Genomic DNA, 21,657 nt, shown 5'->3' with positions numbered 1-21,657 from the left:
CTCTAGAATGCGGTCCACTGTTCACCCAGCAACTCCAGGCGAGCTCCGGTCTGGCTAAGCCAGCCAGCTTCTCCGCAGCTCGAGAGCCAAGCTATAGCCTCTCCAATGAGGCAGGAACCTCTTCCAAGTCCGTCCTTCCTCTCAACCCTAAAGTACCCCATAAAGTTTCCTTACATCTTACAGCCATCTCTACAGTTATTAGTACTCATCTTAACCTTCTCTTGTTTAACCCACTGTGTGATTTCTACTTCCTGATGGGACCCAGAATGCTGCTCCTAGAGAGGTCCTCTCCCAGGCCGTAACACAAACCTTAGCAAATTGAAACAACTGAAATCATACAGCGTGTGTTCTCTGCTCAGAATAAAGTCAAATTGGAAGTCAACAACAGAAAGAGAACAGGAAAATCTCCGAGCGCTTGGAACGAATCAGCATACCACAAAGTAACCCACGTGTTCCAAGAGGAAGTGTCAAGGGTAACACCAACAACAACAAACACCGAATGAATGGCAGTGAAAATACGCCATCTCAGAATGTGTGGGATGCAGCTAACACAGTGCTGAGGGGGAAATGTTGAGCACTAAAGGCTTATGTTAGAAAAGAGAGAGCACCACAAAGCAATAATTTAAACTCCTACCTCAAAAAGCTAGTGAAGGAAAAGCATAACAAACCCAAAGAAGGCAGAAGGAAGGAAACGATAAGGAAAATTGAAGAAATAAATAAAGTTGGAAGAGAAAAATAATAAAGGGAATGAATGGAAATGCTTATGCTTTCAGCAGATCAATAAAATTGATCTTTAGAATCTCTACAAAGCCTGGGGCGCCTGGGGGGCTCAGTCGGCTGAGCGTCCAACTCTGGCTCAGGTCATGACCGCACAGTTTGTGAGTTCGAGCCCCGTGTCGGGCTCTGTGCTGACAGCTCAGAGCCTGGAGGCTGCTTCAGATTCTGTGTCTCCTCCACTCTGCCCCTCCCCAGCTCGCGCACGCTCTCTCTCTTTCTCTCTCTCAAAAAGAAACATTTAAAAAGAATTTTTTTTTAAAGAATCTCTACAAAGACTGAAAAAGGAAAAATAAGAGAAGGCACGAATTACCAGTATCAGGAGACTAGCAGGGATAGGACTACAGACCCGGTGGGTATCACATGGATAAAGGGGAATTCTGTGAATAAATGTGATAGTCATATGAACATGATAACCTAGATACAATGGACAAATTCCTCAAAAAGCACAAACTACCACAATTCACCAATTATGAAACAGCTCATTTGTAGAGCCCTCTATTAAGCAGCCTGAATTTGTCATTTTAAAACTCCAAGGAAAGAAGTCTCCAGGCCCCGATGGTTTCACTGAAGAATTCTACATAATGTTTAAAAAAAGAATTAACACGAATTCTATACAACCTCTTCCAGAAAACAGAAAAGGGGAGAACGCTTCCTAATTAATTGCACGAATCTGGCCATCATCCGGACCCCAAGACCAAAGATGGTACAAAAAAGAAAACTACGGTGCAAAATCTCTCAGGAATGCAGATGGAGAAAAATATTAGCAAACAGATTTACGATGTGAGAAGAATCATATATCATGGCCAAGGGTTGCCCAGCGATGGATCAGGGTGATCCACCGCATTAACGGCATAAAGGAGAAAAATCACACGACCGTATCAAGTACTGCAGGAAAAGCTTTTGACAAAAGTCAAAACCTACTTGTGATAAAATCTCTCAGAAAACAGAAACAGGGGGCAAGTTTCTCAACTTGATGAAAAGTATCTACAAAACATCTACAGCCAATATTACACTTACTGGTAAAAAAAAAAAAAAAAAAAAAGAAAAAAGAAATACTTCCTCCTGAAGATCAAGAACAAGAGAAAGACGTCTCCCTTCGCGCTCTTATCCAACATAGTTCTGGAAGTTCCAGACAGTGCGATAAAGCAAGAAAGGAAATGAAAGACATACGGGTAGGAAAGAAGAATAAAACTGTCCTTTTTGCAGATGACATGATTGTCTATGTAGGGAACCCCAAAAAAATCTACAAAAAAAATTCCTAGAATCAATAAGTTCATCAAAGTCACACGATACAAGTTCAACATACAAAAGTCAGTTCCTTGGGGCGCCTGGGTGGCTCAGTCGGTTAAGCGGCCGACTTCAGCTCAGGTCACGATCTCGCGGTCCGTGGGTTCGAGCCCCGCGTCGGGCTCTGGGCTGATGGCTCAGAGCCTGGAGCCTGCTTCCGATTCTGTGTCTCCCTCTCTCTCTGCCCCTCCCCTGTTCATGCTCTGTCTCTCTCTGTCTCAAAAATAAATAAAACGTTAAAAAAAAAAAAAAATTTCAAAAGTCAGTTCCAGTTTTATTACTAGCAATGAACAACTGGAAACCAAAGCTTAGAACACAATGCCATTTATAAACACTCAAAGAAAAAGGGAAGACTTAGGTATTAATCTAATGAAGCTCGTACAGTCCCTAGATGCTGAAAAGTGTAAAACACTGATGAAGAACTCAGTGTGAGAAAGCGTAAACAGAAAGAGACACTGTGTCCATGGACCGGAAAACTGACCTTAGTAAAGAACGTCCATTCTCTCCAGACTACTACTACGTAGGCCGAACTCAGTTCCTATCAAAATCCCAGTAAAACTTCGTGTGGGCATAGATTATTCAAAAATTTACATTGAAGGGTAAAAGAACTGGAATAACTCAGTATTTGGAAAAGGATAATAAAATAGAAAGAATCAAATCAGTCTACCTGACTTGGAAAACCTATTACACAGCACAGTAATCAAGACTGTGTCGTATTAGCTGAGGAACAGACACACAGATCAACAGAACAGAATTTTCTTAAAAAAAAAGAAACAAAACAGAAATAGAACCACACGTATATGCCCAACTGATTTTGAACAAAGGTTCAAAGGCAATTTAGTGAGGAGTGTGTAACCTTTTCAGCAAATGACACTGGGGCAACTGACACCCACAGGGCACAAAAAATACAGGTCAGCCTGGACCTCATACCTTGCTTCAGCAAATATTAACTCAAAATGGGAAACAGACCTGAATGTAAAATGTAAAACCATCGGGCTCTAGGAAAACACAGGGGAGAAAAATCTTCAGGATTGAGGGCAGAGGAAAGAGTTTTCAGACCCGGCACCAAGGGCGCAAGCCGTAGGAGGGAAACTGATCAACAGGTCTCATCGAAATGAAAAATATTTGCTCTGTGAAAGTCCCTCCTGATAAGACAGTGAAAACAGTACCTACACACCCACAAGCTCATGAAAAAACATCCAACATTATTAGCTTTAGCCATCAGAGAAATGCAAATTAAAACCACAGTGACACAGTGACCTATCACTGCACATCTACCGGGATGACAAAAAGTACTGACAACATCCGACGTCGGCGAGGATGTGGAAGTTATTGGATACAGTGGCCGTGTGAACAAGGAGTAGCACAGCCATTCTGGAAAAGAGTTTGGCAGTTTCAAAAAAAAACAAAAACAAAAACAAATTTAAACATGCAACTACCATTCAGTCCACACCTCCTGGGCATTTATCCCAGAGAAATGAAAAGTTACGTCCACACAAAAGCCTGTACATGAGTGTTCACAGCAGCTCTCTTTGTAAGAGCAAAACGACGGGAAGCGGCCCAGATGCCCTTCAACAGATGACCTGAAACCAACTATGGTGCATCCATATCGTAGGCCACTCAACAGTAAGAAGGGACAAGCTATGGATACACAGAACAACTGGAACACCCCCGCAGAGAATTACGCAGAGCGAAAAAAGTCAATCCCTAAAGGCTACACACCGTGCGACTCTAGTCATGTGATCCCCCCCTTTTTTTTAATATCATTTATTGTCAGACTGGCTTACCTACAACACCCTCAGGTAACACACTTGAATTGATAAATTATACAACTGGAGTCCAGGCTGATGGTTCCAGGGGGTGAAGAGGAGGAAGGCAGGAGAAAAGTGAGCATGACCACAAGGGGTACCAGTGATTTACAAGATGTCGCCATCAGGGGAAAGTGGGTAAAGGTATGTGAGATCTTTCTGGATTATTTCTTACAACCGCATGAGAATCTACAATGACCTCAAAACAAAGACTAATTTATTAAAATAAGAAATAGTAAGTAAGTAAATAAAAAGAGAACTGAAAGAGGAACCACCTTTCCAGTGTAGGAGTCAGTGTATTTAACGCAGCACCTGTAGTTTCCCTAAAACCGTGTCCCCAGCTTGGAGCGCCACAGGGCTCCCCTGGCAGAAACGGACTCAACGCACAGCACCTTCCTTGACGCGGGCTTCTTTGTATCGACCTCTTTTCTTTACATGCCCTTCTATTCAAAGGACATCGTACATCGCTACCAGAGATGGAAAGGCTCCGCCGTGGCTTTGAACACAAAGTGGTCCTCCCGAAACTACAGCTGGAGCAGTGAAGGTCTGCAAAAGCCCCTCCCTCGGTTGCAAGCCAGAGCGGAGACAAGGCTTCCTCCGGATGCCCCAAGCGGGCTCTGCGGAAATCCCCGAATGCGGCCGTCCCAGGGCAGCTCGGCCGCGGCCGTGGCACCACGTCCAGAGGGGCGGCGTGAGCGCCGGAATGCCTGGAGTCCAGACACAGCGCGTGCCTTTGAGGCGGCCGCGACCCACAAACTCCGTGACTTTGATAAGCCACCCACGCTCTCCAAGCCGAGCGTTCCTGATCTCGGAAGTGGGGCTCGTGTCCGCTTTTTCAGAAAATCGGACAACACGGTAGATGTGATGTGTGTGTGCACAGCAGGTGCTCTGCCTGTTAGGTCCCCCCCCCCACCCTTAATCAAACAGACCTCCCATCCCCCTTCCGCAAGCCTGGTTCTCTGCGTCCACGTGTATGACCTCTACCAGGAGAAGGGTCCCTCCCTGGTACCTAGTCGGCTCTTGGAGTGGCCACCAGGCAGTGATCATTTAGGCTCTTCTGGGTGACCCTGGTCACACGGACCTCCCCCTCCGGGACTGTGCCCCTCCCCTGACTTCCCAGCAGAAGTACAATGGGGGAAGCACACCTTCACTCCTCGGCTTCTCAGAATCTCCCCCCCAGCCCCCAAGATCGCTGCAGAACCAAACACCCGCTCTAATTAACATCAGCCTCGCGACCCTAAATGCCTGCTCGTATCTCTGGGGCAGGAGAATTAGGCACGTTATTTTAAACCGGCCCTGACGTTTATTCTGCTTTTCCCAGCCAGCCGACACTATCGTTTTTCTAGCTTGCATCCTGCCCCTCGCTGCATATAGGCCGATAACATCTCTGGTTTCATTCTTACAGAAAGATTTGCTACGGGAACAGAGAAGCACGTTACCTCTCAGAGCACGGTCCCATGCCTTATCTGACAGACCCTCCAGCTCTCAGCTATTTTGGACACTGGGAAGCCAAGTATGTGTCTAAATACGTGGACCAGGGTCCATGGTCCCTTGTAAATCTCACTGAAAAATGCTACCCTTGGGTGATCGGTAGACTCACTATAAATAGGATCTGTATCAAATACCTAAGTATTTATAGTGTCCTGTACACTCAGTCTTTCAAACTCTTGGGCTCACATAGCTAGTATTTCTAAACCATTCACACCGTCATTTTAATTAGATCTAGCAATGGGGAAAAACTGCTTACAAAGCCACAAATTGCCTTATAGGTTTAGTCTGCCTTTTTTGTTTAATCGAACATGGACTGTGGACCTGGTTTCTGACAGCCATTATGAACTGCAGTAAATATTTTGACAAATAGCAACAGTGCTGTTAGGCACACAAGAGAATTACTGAACCGGGTCAGACCCAGTTTTATGTAGTATTTCTTCTCAACTGCGTGCTTGAAGATAAAGACATCATTAAGAACACAGGGTAAAAAAAAAAAAAAAAAAAGTTTGGTTTTTTTTTTTTTGTTTTTTTTTTTTAAGCTTCCATTTTCTATATGCTTATCCCATAGGGCATGTCACATACCTTTACGAAGAGTGACGATCTTTGGCCAACGATGCTCCGACTCAAACACGAGTGACCTAGCCGGAAACCAAGAAGACACCCATGGTTCCAGAAAAGACGCGTGCGCTGGCCACCCCAAGAAGCCAGGGGTTCACGCGCCTTCCTCCCACTGCGCGTAGGGAGTTTGTGACTCTTTGCTGAGAAGGTGTCTGAGACATCTTCCACCGGTCCCCACTCTGCAGGCAGCATCTCGAAGGACAGAGGGAGAGAGAGACGCTCCCTATGTCTTAGAAAATAAAGCAAAAGAGGGTGGCTCCCCCATTGCTTGGCCTTTGAATCAACTCTGTGTTTAACTGAGAAAAAGTACCATTTTGAGCAGCATGGAGGAGACTCAAGCAGAGATGAAACCCAGGCTGGCTCAGATATAGGAAGTACACTATTTTCTATACATCACTTAATGTCACAGTGGCGGCCCTTAGAAAACAGGAAGAGATAGACACAGATAGGGGAAAAAACAGAGCCTCAGCTCACATCTAGTAATTGTGACTATTGATCTAACAACCCATAAACAGAGACGGGTGCCAGAAAGGGAGGTACACGGCCTACTGCATCACACGTTCTGGGCAGGCTGGGGAGAAATGGAGCCAGGGTGGCCCTTTTCCTGGGTGCGGCCTTGGAAAGAGCATCTGCAGGGCCTCTCCGTGCACGCCTGGAGGGTCCCCAGGGCCCAGAACGAGCATTCCCACTGCAGGTGATGATGGCAGGAGACCTCACAAGGATCTCTGTGATGCTGTCTCTATTTACAACTTGGATATTTTGTGCAACGTGGAACTGCATTCTTCTTTATTTTTAACATACTGCAGGAACTGTGATCCTGATGGCTGCGTTTTGGGTCCCCTTAAGTTGTGCACCCACAGTGAGCCCCCCTCTCTCCCCCCGACTTTGGAAGAAGCAAATGTGAGGGTGATGGAGAGTTGAAAAATACAGTTGTCTAAGTGGTGGAGTGACAGGCAAAATGGGGCACACTACTGGAAAGACGTGCATTGAGGGGAGAGACAGGACAGACCAGATGCCACACGGCCATACAGGCTGGGGACATATTAACACCTTTAAGCTGCTTTCCTATCGCTTTGCCAGTTTTTCACGGGAGAGAGGATGCTTCTTTGCCCACTTTGCCATCAGTAATATCTAGCTGGTCATGTTCAGCTAGGTTCGGTTTGGGAAGGGGGAGAGTTTCATTTGGCTGAGTGATCTAGGCTTTGGAAGAACCAAATTGTGCAGATTCACAGGGTGTCGACTCCCCGCCCCCGCGCCTCCCCCCCCCCAGCATCAATGAGCAGGCACGTCACTGGCTATGCCAGAGGCCACAGGAAATGTGAAGGTGAAAATGGGAAAGTGACCGACGCAGAGCCAGCTCTGATGCAAGTGGTCCACGCGAGCGAGACGGAACTCAGCCTGAGGCCACACTTCAGTGTCCCCTGCCCTCCTCTGGGACCCCCAGAAATCTCCACAACCCAGCAAACAAGGAGTAAATACCTGCCTAGCACTGACCCCATCCGTTCTGATTTACTGGCACTTGCACTTCTCTGTCATTAAACACTGTAAGAAACACCCCTGGCCTCATCAGACACGTAAACAGAGCCTTGCTGGAGCCCCGAGGAAGAGGGTTTCTGGAGGCTTCCTGGAGGAAATGACAGATGAGCTGGGCATTGCAGGATGTATATAAGTTTGATAGGTAGAGGGGCAGCAGGAGGCAAGCTGGGAGCAGACAACTTGTGAGTGCCCTTTTCCCCTCGGGGAGGGAACCCGGCAGCCGTGGACGAGTCGGAGCGGGTCATCCTGGGAACACAAGCTGGCCAGAGCCGACGACACACCCAAGCACTCACCCAAGCGGCAGACACGGGCCTCGCCTGCGGTGGGGAGGGCCCCGGCAGCTTGGGCACTGTGGGAAAGGAGGGACCGAAACAGAAAAGGCTGAGGTGGCTCCCTGGGCCGCTGCCACCCCCATTCTCTGAGGGGCCTGGGCCAGACGTGGCCCCAGGTGTGGCTAAGGAGATCCTCAAGAACAAATCCACCTCTTTGTCCTCCAGAAGGACATAGAGCCTTTTTCCTCCAAAGTTACAGTCTGAACAGACTTCATTGAGATACACGAAGGAAGAAGCTTCCTATACGAGAACTCAAACATTGTTTAAAAACAGTAACAACAACAACAAAAACCTTTGGAGTTGATTGAAGGTAAACACATCGAGGAGGAACAGATAAACAGAATGCGGTGCATGCATCCAAAGGAATATCATTAGGCAACAGAAAGGAAATGAAGCCCTGAGACCCGCCAGCACGTGGGTGACCCATGAAAATGCGACGCTAAGGGTGAGAAGCCAGACACAGAAGGCCACAAGTTGTAGGCTTCCATTTATAGGAAATGTCCAGAATAGGCAACTCTGGACAGAGAGAGAGAATGGATTTGTGGTTGCCAAGGGCTAGGGGAGGGGGGGGGTGGCTGCTCATTGGTACAGAGTTTATTTGGGGGGTTCTGAAAATCTTCTGGAACTAGACCATAGCGGTGACTGCACAACTCTGTGAATATATGAAAAACCACTCCATCATCCACTTTCGGAGGACGGATTTCATGGTAGGCGACTTGCACCTCAATGTAGAGCCATGACGTATGTAGGTCAACCTTCCAGAGCAGGTGCAACCGATAACCACTGAGCTCAGCGTTGGCAATAGTCACCCAAAACAAAGAAACGTGATTTCCAAAGAATGGTGACCTTGCTTTCTCCAACCTCTTTTTTCCCCCAGGGAAACAAAAAAAGATCTATCACTCCCTCGCCAGGGCAACACCGCAGTCCTCGGTGCCTCATCTTTACAACACAGATACCTTGTGCAGTTACAAGCAGCAGTGGCAGCAAAACCAGAAAACCTCAGACATCCCAGGGATCCCGGTGACAACAGGCGTGAAGAGTCACACACACACGTTCCTATTGAGAAGCCACAGCCAGAAAGGACAGAACGGTCCGCTGCCTTTGGGGTTCGGTCTTGGGACCTTCCCCAGGCCCCCCGACTGTGCAGTCCCGTGGCAGAAAGAGGAAGGGAGAGTCACAGGCTGCAGCCAGTCCCCCTCTTACAACTCTGCACACAGCCACCTGTCACCCCAGACTTTCCGGGGACTGGCCCAGCCTCCTTGCAAAGAAGCAATTCTCGCTGCCTCATGAGTCAACAGTGGCTGCCAGACTATCTCTCCCAGGCTGGTCCCCAGGTGCTGTCCCCGTCCCCGCATCCTGCCACCTGCCTTTCTCGGCCCCAACTCCAGTGGCGCTCTTCAAAGTACTCAGTGGACCTGGAACAGCGTCTAGAGCACAGCGCCATGGTCCCCAAAGAGTATGTGTTGAATAAATGTATGAGAACGGGTGGATATGTTTGTTTCACCACAATGCATGAAGAACCCAGGCCAAACAAGGCCAAGCAACACGGATGCCACCCCTTCCCGAGGTGGACCCTCCTAGCGCACGCCCAGTTCTGTGTGGGCACCCCTTCTCCTAGTGGCATCCCGCGTGTCTCAAACACTTCATCTCTGCGTGATGCGGGCAGGGGATCAGCCCTCTGTCCACGTCCGCGGAGCGATAAACCCTATCAAACCCCTGGCTCCCCAGGCCAAACCCAGACCGTGTGCCGGGAGGCTTACAAACGTACAAACCAGGGGACCCTGCCTGACAGGGAAAGCCTGGGGGGGGGGGGTGGTGGGCAGGCCCACCCTCCAAGCAGAGGCAGCTCTGGGGACTTTGCAGCGCGGTGCCTTGGGGACACGCGCACTTGGGTGTGCATTTAAGCCTATTCCTCTCCGGGTTCCGGTCCCCTTAGCGTCTCCCACACACTCTCCTCACTGTCAAAAGAGGTCTGTAATCACAGCCCGTGTGATGGGAAACGAGGTGTGCCTGCCGAGCCCCTTCGGAGAGGAGCACTCCACAGATGTGTGACCCCGAGCCAAGGGCCGCCGTTCCCGTTTCTGTGCAGAGAGAAAAGTGCCCCCCCCCCCCGAAAGGGTAATTGCACGAGTGCCCCATGCAATTATCTGTCTGCACGTCCTCGGGGCCACTTAAACAATGTTTTTATTTAAAATATGATGCATCCAGCCAGCTTTTGATTATCCATGGTAATGGGGGTCAAGGATCAGCTGAATAATTGAAATGGAAACTTTATTCCCACCGAGAGCGTCGCTCTCCCCCACCTCCTTCCTTCCTTCCGCTGAGGAGAGAGGCGCTGTGGGATCGTGGAAGGGGCGCTGGGCTGGGAGGTCCAGCCCAGCCCCGGCCCAGACTTCGTGACTGCCTTTCTGGGGGGCGGGGGCCAACGCCCTTCCCTTCAGGGGCACCGTGACGGGAAGGGGCCGGTCCCCGGCGGCCCTCATCACCAGGCCGCGCGCGACCTTTGTAGTTAGAACACGTGTCTTCAGAGGCACCTGCTTTCACCACGTACCGTGCCCCCGAGCCGTGTTATCGCCATTACGGTAATAATAACTGATGCGGCCCTCAGACACATTTGTGACGTCCGTGAAGATAACTCCCTAGCGTTACAATGTTTTAAAAGGCTCCGTCCAGAGAGACCAGCAGCACTTCACTGAGATGACGTCCCTCTGACTCACAAGATGCTCTCCCCCAAAGCGTCCGCTCCCCGCGCGGCGAAGGCTCTTTGGGAACACGGGCCCCCCCTTCCCTGCCCCTTTCCGGAACAGCTCCCGTCGCGCTGATGGAGACGGTCCACGCAGCCGGCTCGCGCCTCGCCCCCGGCGACTGCGGCGTCGGGGGAAAGGTACAAAGCCTCCCAGGGCCCATTACACCCGATGTTCTCCGCGGTAATTGCCTGCCGCAAACCATCGCCCCTGGCTGCCTGAGTGACGGACGAAGGGCGAGGGGAAGGCAGGGCGTTTTGTTTCCCTACAAATTGTATCCCTATTTAGGAAGGCGCACCTGGCTATCAGACTCTTAATCACAGAGCATAAAACTGAAATCATTTCCAGCACCTGAAGTGATTTCGTTGGCGTCACCCAGTTTTTGTGGATTAAGTTTTTAGAGCAGAAAGAAAAAGCCTTACACTTCAACGATAACAAGAAAAACTGGTTTCTTCCCCCACCCCCAAATCCCCAAAGTTTCTTATGTAAGGACTTTGGGTTTTATTTTTCTTTCTTTAAGGAGAAGAGTTCACTGGTCCAGATGGGAAACAAAATGGCAGGGTTGAGACCCCACCCCACTCCACCCCACCCCTTGAGAGACTGGCTAATCAGTGTCTTCTGGATGTATTTACAAAAACAATATGTTTAAACATTTCAATAAACAGATTAAAACACAGATTTGTATATCAGCCTCTGCCAGCTACTTCTCCAAGCCAAGAATCCTTTTGTCCTTATGAAACCACATGATGATTGTTCCTCGAATCCAAGTCCCGGCCTGAGAGGCCCTGGACCGTCCTGGAGATTTGGTTTTCTCTTCTTCCTCTCGGTGGCCTCTGATCTCACGTTCTGGCTTTACTTCCCACTGTTCTACCCCCGGGTGTGTTCTTACCATAAGTTCCCCCAAAGCCTTTTTGGAAGGAAGAAGAGCTCAAGTTGTAAGCCACCCAATTTCCCTCCAAAGCCAGAGTTCAGAGTGCCGTCCACATCCAGAGGGAAGAGATGGCATGACCTTGATGTCATGCTTCCAGAGGCACGGGGACCTCCAGCTCCCAGCAGGACCTGCCTTCAAGTGCTGGGAACTTCTGGGACTTTGGATGAGCCCCAGAAGAAACACACAACTCACCCAGACCTTCCTGGGGTTGTCTATCACTTGCTGCCTTCCAGGAGACAGCTTCTGTAGCACATCTCTCAAGACCGGGCTCTGAAGATAAAGTCTTCCCAAGTGGGAGAATTGGCCCCTTCGCTCAGGTTCCCCAACCCATCCCCCACCATTCCCAAAGGACGAGGGCTCCTGGAATTTAGACTTAAAGCTACTGCAGGGATCACGTGACCCCGGAACACCAAGTACAGGGGCGTATCACCTCCCCGACAACACCCATGGCTACTTGGTCACGGTGCTCTTCCCCACAGAGCCAGGCATCAGAAGCCCCTTTGCCCGGACCTCCAGCCAGACTCGGTACTCGAGCTAAAGCCGATCTGCCACCCGCCTCGTTTTATTTTTTTTTTTAATTTTTTTTTTCAACGTTTATTTATTTTTGGGACAGAGAGAAACAGAGCATGAATGGGGGAGGGGCAGAGAGAGAGGGAGACACAGAATCGGAAACAGGCTCCAGGCTCCGAGCCATCAGCCCAGAGCCCGACGCAGGGCTCGAGCTCACGGACCGCGAGATCGTGACCTGGCTGAAGTCGGACGCTTAACCGACTGCGCCACCCAGGCGCCCCCCGCCTCGTTTTAAAGATCACAGAAGGGGGACCAGAACCCGCCTCTCACCAGAGCCCACGCCACTACCCATGATGCCGAGCTCTGGCTGTCACGAATTCTGTCCTGGTGTAACCTGCACATGTGTGTAGACACAGACACACGCTCACATGATGCACACGTGTGCCCAGCCTTGCCTGTTTTCCTGACCGCTAAAAGGTGTCCTGGCTTCGTGCAGTCTATTCACTTCCCGCTGCCTTGAGAGGGTTTGGGCTTCACTAACATGCTTTTTCATCTTTCCTGTGATGCATAATGAAGATAACTGGGGAGAAAATACGGGGAAATTCCAAACAGGCAGATACTAGCCCACAAGAGCAATGAAAAATGAAGACATTGCCCCCCCCCCAGGTGTCTGGGGATTTGCATTCAACAGGTACACGTTCACCAAATATTTCTTGAGTACCAGCCAGGTTCTAAAGTCTGTTCTAGGTCAGAGGATCACGGGAGAAGAAGACAGAGAAGGTCCCTGCCCTCGTGAGGCCGACAGCATAGTGAGAGAGAGAATCATAACTAAGAAAACACACAAATGAGTGGGGTAACTTCCGAGAAAAATAAGTGTATTGAAGACAGAAAAATGGAAAGGGTTGATGAGGGGTGAGAGAAAGGGAAGGGGGAGCATCCTTGGGAAGAGACCTGAAATAGAAGAAAGATTCAGCTATGACGAAACACGAGCGCGACGGGTTCCAGACAGAGGGAGCACTGCGTACAAAGGCCCCGGGGCAAGCACTCCTTTGGCAGGTTAAGGCCGGCAGAAGGCCAAGGGCATACGGAGTAATAATAGCAAAGAGGAGAGAGCAGGATGACAGGGCAGAGGGCGGGCAGACAACAGACGATGCAGAGCTTTTTAGGCCACAGGAGAAATTGTATTGTAAGAAAGATCAGACGAGGTGTGAAGGTGGGGAGAGCAGCCGAGAGAAACAGCAGGGTCAGAACAGAGGAAGGAACTTTTCACAGAGTCTGGAGAAGAGAAACACCGCGTGAGAGAGAGCGAATGGAAGAAGAAGAAATCTGACATGTGCTGCTGTGGAGCACGCGGGCCCCACAGGAGCCGAAACAAAACTCCTAGCAAAGGACGTGTGCTACGGAATCACTTACTGTTTTCCACCCTGAACCTGGCACTCGTCAAGCTGCTCGGAGACGAGACCACACGGGTGCCCGTTCGAAAGGGGCCGTACACGCCTTCTGCGGGATTTAGCCGCACGTGTGAACACGCAGAGGCGCGTCCTCGGAGAAGCCCAGCTCTGGGTGCACGCCTCCCTGTCCCTGAGCGGGGAAAAATGGATCCGGGCTGTTTAAATGCTGTGTCCTCCACAAGGCATGACCCAACTCGCTCGGGCAGCGGGGACCCCCTCCCCTTCCAGGGCCCCGTGGCAGCTTCCACCTCCTGCCTCCTGCCCCCCGCTCCCAGCACAGTATACCCCAAGGACCACTGGACACGACACTTTCTCTCACTACACCATGCCCTCCTTGAAAAGATGAACACAAATCTAACTTTCCGGGCCCAGCCCCAAGTAGGTGCTTCATAAGTAACTGCTGAACAAGGCCTCGGCCGCCTTGGGAGGGCAAGTGTCACCTGTGGCTTTTTCAAGGGAGTTCGCCGCAGCGCGAAGCCACGGGGCGGTAGTTCCCTCTGTGAGGCTGGTCTGGCCCGCAGAGTCCCTGTCCCTCGGCAGCTCAGCACGGCGGGGACACCCCATCTCTGACCTGCCCCCCATGGGGACAGGCAGGCATGTCCCGCCAGCCTCCCAATCAGGTCCCGGCAGCTGGGAGACCCAAGCCGCCCAGACAGCATTCGGCACAGTGACGCTCTTCACCTCGCGGCCTCCCCGGGAAGCCCAGCCCGTGCAGATGCGCCTGGCCCCGTGAGGACAAACGGGAAGCGGCCCTGACCTCCTCCAGAGGCAGCCAGCGGATGCTGAGCGCGCTGAACATCTTGCAGACTCCTTCCTGTTCCCCTCGGGTCTGGCCGTGCAGAACACGGTGCTGCAGGGAAGAACTCCGAGCCAGAGGGCCAGCAGCCGACGCACGCATTCTCCCAAGGAAGGTGGCGGGGAGGCCAGGGGAGGGGGGACCTCAGGAACGGGGTCGATGCAGACGCCACTCCAGGCGCCAAGCAGGTTGGGGACGACGAGGGCAGCCAGGAAGGATTTGTGGTCCGGTCGCGGGGCCACGGCTGGCACAAGCCAGTACCAACCTTCCCCCTTGTCCCTCACAGACCCGCTCTCCACTCCACGGCCAGAGGGACAGCCCCCAAACACACGGTTACACCCAGCACCTCACACCGGTGACAACCCCTTGGGGGTCCCGTAACTCCGTGATCTGCTCCGCCTGCACGACCCGCGGGGCCCCGGCCTCTGTCACCTCTGGAGTCCCTCCCCAAAGCCCGCATCCTGTTCCTGCATCCCAGCGGCACTGGCCTCGCCACGGCTCACACTCCAGCCCAGTCAGGACCGGGCCCCACGGCCAGAACTCCTTCCTTTCCCCCTTGCCTCACCGTCCCCGCGAGGCCTTCATCTGTCAGCCCGTCCCCAGCCCCCAGGGCAGCCTTCTGAGATGCCCGCTCCAAGGCCAAGTCGGACCTCCGGACTCATCACGGTTGTCACGGAACGTTACAGGTGTCATGGCCTGCTCGTGACGCAAACCCCACAGGCCGGGGACCTTTCTACCTTGTCGCCAGCTCCGAGGCCGCCGCCCGGCAGGAGTGAAAGAGTGGACGAGCCCTCCCCCCGAACGGAACAGCTCAGGACACCCCCTCCCCCCCCCCCCCCCCCCCGTGCCCTGTGCTCCTGCTCGCACCTGCTCCTCCAGCCTGGCATTCCCAAAGCTTACTGTTCATCCCAACGCTTGGTTCTCTGGACGCCGGGACCTTCAAAGGTCAGAGTCCCACATTTTCTACCGCCGGACCTCTTGCGGCCCCCAGCACACAGCAAAGACTAATAACAGCCAACACTGGTGGGGGGACAGGCCAGCCACACCTCCGAGCCACGACGGGGGGCAGGCGGTCACTACGCATGCCCGCTTTACAGAAGAGGAGAAGGAGGTTCACGCAGGTGAGGCAGCTTGGAGCCACCCACTCGGCCAGTCACCAGCAAAGACGCCATTCAGACCCAGGCTACCGGCCCCACTAGCACGTGTCGCCACAACACCGAGCTCCCTGCTTCAGCTAACAAGAGAGACGGGCGACCCCCTCTCTGTCAGCAGCCCCTGCGCTCAGACCCCGTCTCGGAGAACGCCTCCCAGCGCCCCCGATGTCCGAGGCCAGCCGTCTTAACTCTGAGAATACAAATCCCAGACCACCTCAGTTCATCTGACGCAAACCCCCACCCAGAACTTTTCAAGACAGCGCTCCCTCTTCAGAAAGTCCGTGCCCAGGATCAAGGTCTGAATACTGTCTTTGATTCAGCGGGCCGTGATGCACCTGGCTGAGCGGCGGGCCGCGGGAGCCCGGGGCATCTGGGGGTGAGCTCGGCCGGGTGTCTCCTCAGCCGTGGGCAAGCCACCTTTCTTGTCAAAGCCTCCGTGTATCCGTCTGCCTGTCAAGCGGGGACAATCATCATCACACAGGCACTCGGGAGAATCAGGTACGAGGCGCTCGCCACGGGACAGGCCGACCTCCGGGCAGACGTCACGGGAGCGTGACGGTCGCAGTCACTGTCCTCAGTAGCATCCAGTGCCGGCCATCTCAGCACAAGGGTGCCCAGAGAAAGGGGCTGCCTCCCGCCTCAGGAGAGGTCACCCCAGGAGACGGAAGGCACGCAGCCTGCGTGCACAGCTCAAGGCGGCAAAGTCACGCACATGTCAACACGCCTCCTCCAGCCCCACACATCCACCTCCACGCCAGCCCCCTCGCGTCTTCATCCGCACAGAGAGAGCACGTGTGTGCACTTGCTCACGCACACACACACGCCTCCTGTCCCGGCCCACGTGCGCCCGGGGACGTGGACCTCGCCGGGGGCCCAGCAGCGCTCAGCTGGGTACACCTGCCCTGCCAGAAACCCAGGGTGGCAGGGGCTGTGCTGGCGGGGGGCCGGGGGGTCCCATCGGGTAGGTGAGCCTGCGAGGGGGCCAAGTGTATTTGCATATAATTTGCATGTATTGACACAGCCTTCCCATCTCTGCACAGAGCACTCCCAAGCTAACCTGTCATTACTGCTCCTCTGAAGCCTGGTTTCTCTCAGTGATTCGTGCTGCTTACCACCCACTACTAGAAAGTACTACGTGGTGAGACGGGCCAAGAGCTGACTCTGAGCACCCAGCAAGTCACACCCGCCTCCCTGGGCCTCAGTGTCTCCCCGCGAACGACCGATAAAACGGCACCCCTCCAGCGGGCGCACCCAACGAGCCCTTCCCGCACAGAAAACGTTGGCATCTGCCTGGTGCCGAGCACCTGCCAGAGTGCGACGGGCCGCCTCGCTATTACCGGAGGGCCGGGGGGAAGTCTGGGTGGAGAAGCGGGCCCCACGTTCTTCCCGGATGCAGTTTCAGGGTCTCGGATGCTGGGCCCCCTGTGCTATGGTCGCGAGATGTAGCAAATACATACAAATGCGGGTGCCAAGTTAAATCTGAATCTCAAAGAAACGATGAATAAAACATTAGTGTGAGCATGTCCCGTGCAGTACTGAGGACACATTTATACCAAAAGCAAGACAAAAACGTTATCTGGCTGCATACCCGGAATTCACATTGTAACTGGGGATCCTGTTGTTTTATGTGACCACCCCACCCGGGACTCGATGCCCACCGGCTTCCACTGTTCCTAACGCTCTCTTTTCTCACGGCTTCCACCTACACCCAGAGAACACGGACCTGATTTCCTAAGTGCCCGGCTTCCCAGTGTAGGACAGGGAGAGCAGAGGTTACACGTGAGGTGAACTGAACATTGCTGAGGGAGGGAGGGAGGAACGTGTGTTTCCTAACTTAGTTAAAAATCTAAAATCTGTTCCTCTTTGGTTTCTGCGAGGAGCCCGGTGGTTGTCGCTGTGAACGTGAGGCGACGCTTCCTGTGGCGAAGGGTACGTGTGTTTGCATCAACAGGGCCCGTTTCTAGGGTTCCTCTCAGGATGTGAGGCCCGTGGCAGGTCGCAGAGGAAGAGGGAGGGCCTGTGGGCAGGGGCCGCTGGGGAGGGAGGCTCTCCCTCTGGGGGCTCCCAGGAGAGCCCCGCCCCACACGGGGTAAGAGCCTCCTCCCCCGAGCCCCTTGCCCAGCTTCCCCATCACACGCCAGTCGCCTGGGACCCTCTGCAGAGCACAGGGGTGAGCACGTGCCCAATTCCTTATTCACGCGGTGGGGGGTGGCCGTGGCAGGGAAGGGACACGGCTCGGGGAGTCCAACCTCTGACTGGGAGTCACCATCAAGCACGGAAGGCACAAACACAAAATGTGCACAGAGCACTGCACCCGGGGCGTTGCAGGCTGACCCTCCAGTGGACTCAGCTCGGGCTTCTCCAGCCGGGACACCTGTTCATCTGGAATGGGCGAAGGGCCACAGAAGGACCACCGATTGGCCCTACAGGTGAACACGGGCCACGCTTGGGAGTGACCATTGTCCTTCCAAATTTCTTTTTTTTTTAGCGGCGAGTGCGACTTCACAGTACGATCGATGGATGCACTATGGAGTGCAATGCAAATTTTTCATATTTTTAAGATAAAACACTAAAAATAAAAGGGGAACGTTGCAGTTTCCTCCTCCTTAAAGCAGTGATGGGAGAGCACACCAGCCTCACGGGCCCATTGCAAGGAAGAAAGGGAGAAATGCAGGTAAAGCCTTTCCCTGACACAGCACGAGGCAGGAACAGGACCTTCTCTAGTTGGGACTTTCATCACCACTGAGACAGGGTTCAAGGATTAAGATCTCATCTGATCTCATATATCGGACCTCCCCGCGCGTAAAGAGATCACAAAGCAATCAAAGAACTCTATAGGCTTTGGGAACCGGAGGAAGATTTCCTTTGATTTCTAATGGCATCCTCAAGTCAGGTCTCAAAAGTCTGAAAGCCACCTGCCTTATCTGACATACTGAGATGGCCCTCAGCTTGTACAGCCATGGCCACGGACACGGCTGGCCTGAAAGGGGCCAGAGATCCTTATTACCAATAGAGAGACGATTCTTTGCCTCCCCCTTTGTGACCTCTCGCCATGGCTGAACACAGGTGTCCCCAGCCCAGAATAACCCAGCGGTGCCTGCTCAGGATGCCAGGCCAGAGATGCCCTGGTGAAGGATGTGGCCAGCAGCATTCAAGGGGCATGGGGTGGTCAGGAGGGCCGAGGCACCTAACTGAGACTGGGGGGCCCAAGACCCTTGAATCAGCTGTCTGGGTGGAGGGATGGAAGGGGTGGGGCCTCAGGGCATGACACCCAAGGTCAGTGCCCTGCTTCCTCATACCCTCTGACCCGTGCTCTTAACAACTTCAGAAATTCAGTTGGCACCTCTTCAGGACTGAAAACTGACTTGGCCAGTGCTCATCTACGCTCTGTTTCTCCACTCAACACAGAGGCCAGCCCCATGCCCTGGGAACTCTCCCAGCCTGCTCGGAAGAGGTCGTCCACGCGCCTGTCTTGGATGGGCCAACCAGAAGTGAACTGTAAACTAAACGAAGACCTACACAGGCCTTGACAAGTGGCACTGAACCATGAGCAGCTGGCGACGCGGTCTGACTCTAGGACAGCAGGAGAACAGTCTGAATAACGTCAGAGAACAGAAGGCGGGTCTCTTCTGATCAGGGCCCCTGATGTACTCCCACTTTCTTATTGACCGGATCATCGTTGCAAAGATACAGAAACAGTTGTCCCCACAGCTCCACTAGCGTTTGGCCTTCCACCTCTCATCCTTGCCTCTGACTCAAGCTGGCTGCTGTCCTGTTGTCACCTCAGAAAGCAAGGTGCCACGCCCATGCTAAGTCCTACATTTAAACTGCTCGTCAGGTTTACAGCCTCAGCTCTGAAACACCAACAGGCTTTTTCAGGGTAATTAGCTTCACACACATGCGACCGTGCCAACATGCGATCAACCTAGACCCAAAATTAGTTCCTGCTAAAATATTACACTGTGTCTAAACTACATCGGGAGATGTTCCTCGGTCATGAAATGGGCTCTATCAAAATCAGCCTTGTTTGGAGATCGGGGATCTCGCTCTTCTTCTCTGGGGTGGCAGAGTTACTTCCAAAGCCAGTTTTATTTATCTAAGCTATGATCCAACATCGTTTCTCCCCCCCCCCCCCCCCCCCCCCGCCCAATTTCAGCTCGTACGGCCTTTCCTTTTGGAAAAACAAAGCACGGCAAAATCACAACTCTCTCTTGGCCAGTGGCCAAACCTCCAAGGGCTGGAGCCAGGAGATTAACGGATACGCCCAGAGAGGGCAAGGTCAGAGAGCAGAACATTCTGGACACGTGTGTGTCAGAGACAGACTCGTAGGACCGGAGAGCGCCCATACACGAGGGCCGGCGTCTCCCGCTTTGAATGACATGCTAAGGCCCTTCTGAACCAGTGGGTGAAACATGCCTGTGACACTAATTAATGCCAGGCAAAATGTAACAGCAGATCTTGAAAACTAAAAATAGATCTGTTCCAACTGATTCATCCCCTGACTGCACAGAATTCGGAGTTTTTTCATCTGTTTCTCTCCTTCGTGTTGTGTGGTTCGAACCTTCCCAAAGAGATGTCCCCACTTGGCTACCCTCCGGCCCACAAACATGCTTAATAAGCAAGGAAATCATCTCTTTTCCTGGCTCACATGGCTGGGAGCTATGTAATTTGTCCTTAATATTTTCCATGCGGATGTTTCTACCCTGTTGCATCACACACAGAACTCTATGGCTTTGTTTCCGATTACAGTCCCTTCTATTTTAAACTTTGTTGATTTCTACTGGGAAGGAAGCCTATTTCGTACAGATTAGCTGGACAGCTGGGTCTGATTGCTTCTGATGACTGGGCTTGGGGCCACCGGGGAAACAGGTTTCCCAAAGCCCCTTGCATGGAGCCCCATTCCATACGGCCCCAAAAGAACGGGGTCAGCGCTCGCTTCGGGGAGGAAGGGTTAGCAGCCTCAGGTGGAAATCAACAGGTCAAGCCAAAGGCGGGTTCAGACCTTATTCCACAGCTCAGGCTTGGGAGGCTGTGCTGGCAAGTGGAGGAGGGGGGAACCAGAAGCCCCCTGGTTCGAAAGCTCTCACAGGGACCTGACTGGGGGCTTGTGTCAGAGAGACCTACGTGTGCTTGGAAGGAAGCATCCATCATGCTTGCCTGATATAATCACTCGGGAGGCAACAGACAAGGCTCAAGGATTAAGGTCCCTTCATCTGGCCTTGCATCCCAGACCTCCAGGTGCATAAAGAAATCACAAAGACCTCTCTCACCTTCACGTGCTCAGTCCACAGGCAGGTGGGGGCTGCCGCGCTCTCCGGAAAACCAGTGGCTCCGATGAGGCAGGAGTATTCTCTCTGCTCGTCCCATCTCTGCCTCGCTTCTCTCTATGCCTTCTCTAGAGAAAACCGAGTGCTGGAAATTAAAAAAAAAAAAAAAAAAAAATCGTGTGTGTGGAGGGTGGTGGGTGTCGGGGGTGCCGGGGCGGTGGGGGGGGGTGGCAGAGGGACACCGGGGGGTAGGTGTGCAGCCTGCCCTGGTGTGGGTTCGGGTTTAATGGCCGACGCTGGTGATAGGGTTTGCCTGCTGAAGCTCAGTGCCACTGCAGCTCTGTGTGTGGGCGGCGGCAGCTACACGTCTGGGTTTCAAACCATTACACTGAACATTTGCAAACAGATAAAAAAACAAAACCATCCGGTACAAATGGAAACTTCTGTTTTCCCTTCTCTTCCTGCGTTCTGGCCCCTTTCACCTCTCCGCCGGAGGAGGAGGAGGAGGAGGAGGGTGGGCGCGTCGCCCTCTGGGCTCCCCCGCAACCCCCGGCCCCGGCTCCTGCGGCCACACGGCTCACTGCCACGGCCACTGACATGGACAGGCGCGTCAGGTCGTCCAGACTTACCGCCACGGCTTGGGGAAGGCCTCCTCTTCTCCAGGGTCCTGCTCAGAATCCAGCCTCTTGGGAGCCATCAAACCCAAGGGGCGTTGGGGTCTCCATACTGGGTCCCTGCTTAACCCTCCTGGTCTCAAAGCTACCTTAGAACTGGCCAACGAGGGGGAATCAGGTGCGCCTTCCCATCCGGACGACACTCTCCCCGAAGAATATCGCGTGAGCGGCGACGCGAAGGTACGCCGTGAAAAGAAAACGGGTCCTGTGGTCAAAAGACTTTGGCAACTGTTGTATCCGGTATTGTCCTGTGAGAGTCACGGAGCACATTAGCAGCTAAA

General features: G+C 52.8%; 1 protein-coding gene across 4 annotated transcripts in view; it reads right to left on the bottom strand.

The window, feature by feature from the left end:
- ZNF831 (zinc finger protein 831) overlaps positions 1 to 20,851 on the bottom strand; it is a 110,466-nt gene extending 89,615 nt beyond the window's left edge. For 2 of the 4 annotated variants that reach the window (XM_086702602.1, XM_086702604.1), the window contains exon 1: positions 5,946 to 6,507. The gene's annotated coding sequence lies outside the window, so the exon portion shown is untranslated. Of the gene's footprint in view, positions 1 to 5,945; positions 6,510 to 20,705 lie in introns of those variants that run through there. The other 2 variants (XM_086702603.1, XM_086702605.1) reach the window with 2 other exon arrangements.
- Positions 20,852 to 21,657: the final 806 nt, after the last annotated feature.

Source organism: Puma concolor, chromosome A3 (genome assembly GCF_028749965.1).
Source record: "Puma concolor isolate L17-30 chromosome A3, mPumCon1.1.hap2, whole genome shotgun sequence".
In the NCBI taxonomy this organism is placed as follows: domain Eukaryota; kingdom Metazoa; phylum Chordata; class Mammalia; order Carnivora; family Felidae; genus Puma; species Puma concolor.
The sequence above is the reverse complement of the archived record's forward strand: the minus strand, read 5'-3'. Positions and strand labels throughout refer to the sequence as shown.